Genomic DNA, 6,883 nt, shown 5'->3' on the forward strand with positions numbered 1-6,883 from the left:
TGCTTGTGGGAAAAAGATGTATAACATATATATATATATACCAGAAATGAAGGAGTGGGAGGTAACTACAATTATTAATAAATGCATTTATATGTTGTATAAAAAGTCACAAAATTCTAAGAAATTCTGTCATTATATACATCATTGTTTTTCTAATTGAAATTAAAAAGCAGTCAAAATGACTTCCTTGGGCAATCTAGTGTTTAAGTAAATTATGTTTCCATGCTATGTGCTCCTAAGGAACCTTTCAAATCATGTTCTCAAAAAGGTATTTAAGGCTTTTGGGGAAAGTTCTTCATAGAATATTAAATACAATATAGATTTATATAGTATTGTTCTAATTTCAGAACATTTATGTATACCTTAAACTTATATTTCTGCATATTTGGGCAAATATATCTCCATTTAAAGTTATATAGCTCAAAAAAACATAAAATTAGAAGGAAATTAACCAAGATATTAGCAATCTTTTTTTCTAGGTCTCAGTCAATTTTTATTTTATTCTTAATACATTTTGTATATGACCTGTATAATGTGAAAATAATTGAATGATAGAACACCAGTGAAACAAGTTGGCATGGTTAGCATGGATTTAATACAAGGGGAGTTATATATGGGGATAAATTGATGTGATGTCCTTGGACATTTGCCACTGTGACTATTGACTGTTGTGTTTCTATGCTGATATAACTGGTAAGTCCTCTCTCTGACAATTTTTCCTTCTTGCTCTATAGTAAGACATTGAGTTTACATTAATTTCTTTACAATCTTGGAGAAATTATATTACAAGTACATGAAAAGATGGAAATTCAATTCCCTAACTATGGTCAACCTGTTCCACAAACACCTCACCATCACCAAGAACTAGAAATAGAAAAGTATAGAAATTTAGCTCCTTCTGATATACCCTAACTACAGTCTGGTATAAAACCCAATATTAATAACCTTATTTCTACTTGATATCTCCTTATCATGAGAGTATAAAAGGCTTAAGGATATGTGAGATTTACATTAACTATGTTCCAGTTAAATAAGATTTCTTTTCAGCTCTGCCACTTTTTTCTGTTTCTTTTCTATGTAGATTTTGTACTGATTTTGAAACATAGGCAGTGTTCTGCTCTAATTTCGCTTGGACTTAATGACCCAGTTCTAGTCTTTTCTTCACTTCTGTGAGCTTAGTTTTACCTATTACTGCTCTCTTTCTCCTAAGGCCTCATGTCATCTTCCCTGCTTGACCCTCTGAGAACTCATGAATCCAACACATTTGCTTGTTTAAATCAGAAAGATAAAGCCCCAACTATCTATGCCCAACATTTGGATATACAGAAATCATGATTGTATTTTTGCCTAGCCATGGGTTTCTCTCCACCTAACAACCTCTCTATTGTTTCTTTTTTTTTCTCCTTGAGTAAAATGATTTGATGCTCCCTTCCTCCCACCTGATCAATAGCTTAGCTGGGGGTTTTATAAAATAAAGTTTGCATTTGATTGTTTCCATAGCAACCATCATACATAAGATTAAGTATAAAACCACTTTCTAATATGACTATTTTCTGATAAAGGGCTTAAAGTTGCCAAACTAAGCTTTAAAAAAAACTTTAAAAAACACATTTAAGCAGAATTTAGTAAGGTTGTGGAAAAATATAAATTTTACCACACATTGTCAAAATTCAAATAACAATAAGGGCATTTACATTTTAAATACTGTAAGTCTTTTAATCTAAGAAAGCATCTATAGCTTAGCAGATGGAGTTGCCCCCTATTTTACAGGGAAGATTGAGGCCATCCACAATGAACTCCTGAAAATTGCCTTGATTCCATTTTATATTTTCTATCTCTTCCTATCCTTTCCTCTTTCCTCCTATCTTGAAAGAATTTTTCTTTCCACATTCCAAGAACAGCCTTTTTGCTAATTTCTTGTTCCCATCTCTTCTTGTCTTTCTGGCACTTCATCTCATCACTCATCTCTACCTTGATTATCTCCGTAGATTCCTTTCCCTTTGTCAACAGTCATGCAAATCTTCTATCCTGTGATTCTGCTTCTCTATAGAACATGTGTCTCTCATACGTGGGGATAAGTTTTATCCATCAGTTCATCTTGGTGTGTGAGACAGATTATGATCATATTATGGTTTGGCTTCTCCCTAGCAGTATGGTCATGGGCAAACAGCTTATTTTTCTGAAACTGTTGTGTTCTCTGTAAGATCTGGACATAATACCTACCTCATAGGGCTTCCATGAGAAACAATTGCAATAATGTATGTGATGCACAGTACTTTGAAAATTTGCCCAATACATAGCAGATCTTAGTCCAAAAACATTTCTTATAAAACTGTTCCTCATCCCTACTTCTTTTTCAAGTTACAGTCTCATCTGTCTGTTTCCTTCAACTACTCATTTGTAATCTGCATTGGCTGTCTCTATTTTCTCACATCACATTCACTCTTTAATAACTTGTAATCCAGGTTCTAACCACACTATCTTATTGGATTTATTTTCCTTAGAGATGACCTTCTAATTAATAAAACCAGTGACTTATTTTGGATCTCTTTTTGTTTGACTTCTTGACAGCTGTCAGCATAGATGGCTACCTCCATCTTTCCTGTTTGTAAGACAATGCTCCTATTCTTCTGCATTCCTACTACATCTACTTAGTGTCTTTTTATTTTCGTTTTTACTGTCCAGTCAAATAGGCACGTTGAGGTGCAACCTTTTGCTGCCTCCTTTTCTCATTCCACATCTTAGCTCCTCCCGTAGCTTCAAGACCTATCTTTTCTATCCCTGATATCTCTGCTGAGTCTCAAGCCAGTTTATTCACATGCCAGTAAATAGATCAGTCTGTACACATTTCTCAACTCAACATGCACATACCTGAATTCATCATCTACCCATCTACCTCATCCACCAATCTTGTTTCCGTCTTCCTTATTTTACTTTGCTAAGTGTCATTATTAACTCCCCAAGCACTCAGGCAGAAATTCCTGGAGTTATCTTTAACCTTCCCCTGCCTATTACCCCTCCCACTCTGTATTCAATCATCCAATAAAAAAAAAGAATATTAGTTCCACTATGGATGCATGTAATGCCTGTATCCTGTTCTTTCTATTTCCAATTAGGTAGTTCAGATCATTATCTCATGTCCAGACTACTTAAAAATTGTCCTAATTATTCTATGTCCTTTGATTCTCTTCTTCCTAAAATACACCCTATAAACCCATCCAGACTCATTGTCCTAAAGCAAATTAATTAATCATTCATTCATTCAAAATATCTGAGTGCTTATTATGTCCAGTGTTTATAAAACTGCAAACCTCCAGGGTACATTATTGCTATTGTAGCCTGTGTGAATGTCACCCATTGAAATAATGCAGGTTATAAACCTCGAAGCTATAGACAGCAGCCCTAATTATGTTCTATGCACTACTGTAGTCGCTAGGGTTACAGTAGTGAACTAAACAGAAAAAAGAATCTTTGCTCTCTTGGAGTTCTCAATCTAGTGGTGAGAAACAGACAAATAAGAAAAAGCACAGATCTGATAATGTCTATTATAAGTTCAAAAAGCTTCAACATCTCCTTATTAAAAACAGAAAAAAGCCCTAGCTGGTTTGGCTCAGTGGATAGAGCATTGGCCTGCAGACTTAAGGATCCCAGGTTCGATTCTTGTCAAGGGCACATGCCTGGGTTGTGGGCTCGATCCCCGGTGTGGGGCGTGCAGGAGGCAGCTGATCAATGATTCTCTCTCATCATTGATGTTTCTATCTCTCTCCCCCGGTCCCTTCCTCTCTGAAATCAATAAAAACATATTAAAGAAAAAAAAAAACCCTCGATTCCTCTTTACAATACTGTGGTTATTCCAGTGTCCAACTACTTTTTCTACCTTCTTTCTGTCTAAGGGCCCCTACAATCTAGCCATGCCAAACCATTTAACCCCATTCTTCAAAACACAACTTGTACTATAGTGCTATTCCTATATGTCCTCCCAGCTTAAATATCCTTCTACTTCAATTCCATTTCTTGAAGTTATAACCATTTTAAAAGCCTGTCTTAATGTTACCCTTTCCCAAAGCAGCCCCCCAACATATATTAATAGTTAATCTCTTCTGTTTCTCTAATGAGCAGTTATATTGTAAAAGAAAAATATCATAGGCCTTAGAAGCAGATAGACCCAGGCTTGAATCTCAATTGTTCCAATGATAGCTGAGACTTTAGAAAGTTATTAAACATCTCTTAGATTCAGCTTCCTGATCTATAATGATGGCTATAGTAGTACATAATTTTCAGAATTGTCATGAAACCTAACATAACATATAACAAATATCAGTACAAAGCATGTAGCAGACACTCTATATAATAGCTATTAAAATGCTATTGGTCATGGGTTTAAATTATTCCATTTGCTACTTACTAACTAATCTTGAGCTAGATTTTTAATCTTCTTGAAACAGTTTCAACCTATTTAAAATAGAGATCATCATAACCAAACCTCAGTGTTGTTTTGAGAATAGGTAAAGTGGCCACAGGAGGAACTTGAACAGATAGAAGTTTCTGCTTACTATACTCTGGCTTCAGTCATTGTGTATATGTGTTCTCATACATGGACATGTCACTCTCAAGTCTATTTCTCCCACTAGATTACGGACTCCTTAAGCCAGTTACTGAGTTTTCTCTTATCCTTCTATTGCTTGCACAACTTTTCACAGTACCTCAATCTTGGCTGACATTCTTCTTTCTGTTCCCAACTCCTTTTCTTGATTCCTTTTATGAAACTATATCCATGGTCATAACAGTTCATATTTATTTTTCTATGGCGCAAATCACAATCTTCTTCACTGTGCCCTGTCTTATCATATCTGGCCCCACCACATCTTTCTTCCCATGCTATTTACTACCAGGTAGTAACAGCAAGATGCTTGACTGACACATTTTCTGCTGTGTGACCTCTGAGAGAAGCCTTTTATCTATTAGGGGCTAAACATCTTGGTTATTTTGAATTAAATCCTCATTACCTGGACCATAAAAGCCTCTAATGAGAGTTTAGCATGGGTTAATCATTGGCAATAACAAGTTTATCAGGCATTATCCACAGAGTGTATTTGGATGGAACTGGTCAATTATTGGGACCCAAATATGCTAAGCATCTGTGTGGTGACTGGTGCATTTTTCAACTCTCTTCTGTACTTCAACCACAAAAATGAATATTAGGTACAATTTTCACAAGCAAGGCCCAGCTGATTCTTGTGATTTTTGTCCACTGTACTTGCATTTTGATAAAGTGATACATTAATTATTGCAATTTCATAAAGATATTCTGAGAATAAATTCATCTTACCAAGATGTCAATTTTAAGATAAGGAATCACAGAATTTGATGATACTACAGTTTTCCTCTGTTTTCACTCCCATGATCTTTGATATTAAATCCACATCAAAAAGTCACAAAGGTGACAACTTCTCATTTGGGCTTGAAACCTAATATATAGTCATAAAGTGCTTTGGTAAGTCCCTCTACACAGATCCATTTAAACTACTAGCTCTGCCCTGACAGATGTGCTGACTTCTGGTAAAAACAGCCCAATGTATTTTGCTTCATGTTACTTGGTTTCATGTTGGATGATGAAAGTGCACAAGTAAGGATTCTGCTTTTGTCAGCAATCAACTTTTTCTTTATAGCCATATTATCCTCCCATAATAGAAATCCAGGAATCATTGTGATGAAAACAAAATGGCCACACTAAGGATTCATAATAGATTAAAGGGTATTCAATGGTAAAAAGTAGTCCTGAGAGTCCCATACCAAATTCTTCCCACTTATCATTATTTTATTGGGTCTGTGCAGAGGGATTTAGCAAAGTTGCCTATGATGGCATATTAAGTGCAAAGCCCAAACCAATGGAGAACAGTTATATATAAACTAGAGGCCTAGTGCATGAAATTCATGCATGGAGCAGGGGTTCCCTCAGCCCAGCCTGCACCCACTCTAATCATGGACCCCACAGGGATTGGGCCTAAACTGGTGGTCAGACACTCCTCTCACAATCTGGGACTGCTGGCCTGCCTGCCTGATTGCCCCTAACTGCCTCTGCCTGCCTGCCTGATAGCCCCTAACTGCCCTCCCCTGCCAGCCTAATCGAGCCCCCAACTGCCTTCCTCTGCCGGCCACATTGGTTCTGATTGATAAGTTTCTATACCAATCAGCATCTAAAGCTCTGCCTCCTAGGCAGCCATTAGTTCCTTACATTCACCCAGATTTGGCTTTGATTGGTCAGTTTCTATGCCAGTCAGCATCAAAAGCTCCACCTCCTAGGCAGCCATTGGCTCCTTACATTCACCCAGATTTGGTTGTAATTGGTCAGTTTCTAGGCCGATCAGAGTCTCTGGGCCTATCAATGTGGCCTTATCAGAAAGGCAGGGCTGATCAGCAGCCCCAGTGGAGACCTGGAGAGAAATGGAGGCACGGCTGTTAGCCAGGCTGAGAGAGAAAGAGACGCAAGTTCTGATCAATGGCTGCCACAGAGGCTACAGATCAGACCCTGCCTCTCTCTCGGCAGGCCTCTTTCCAGGCCTGATCTGCAGCCCCTTAGGCAGTCAGTGCCATGGCAACCCAGCACTGACTTCCAGTCTGGTCGAGCCTTCGGTCGTAATGACCCTGGCTCTTTATTATACAGATTCCTATAATTTAATTTAATCACCTCTGTGTAGATGATACCCAAGTCCATATTTTGGCCATCATCTCTACTGAATTGCATATTCACTTTTCAATAGCTTCTTGTACATTTATGCATGGCTGTCTTGTTAATATCTCAAGTTGCAGAGAGATTAAACAAATTTATAATTTTTCAAAAATAACAACATTTTCAATCATTAACCAGCTCATTGCTATGACC

The sequence above is a fragment of the Myotis davidii genome, unplaced genomic scaffold, assembly GCF_000327345.1.
Source record: "Myotis davidii unplaced genomic scaffold, ASM32734v1 scaffold597, whole genome shotgun sequence".
NCBI classification, from domain to species: Eukaryota; Metazoa; Chordata; class Mammalia; order Chiroptera; family Vespertilionidae; genus Myotis; species Myotis davidii.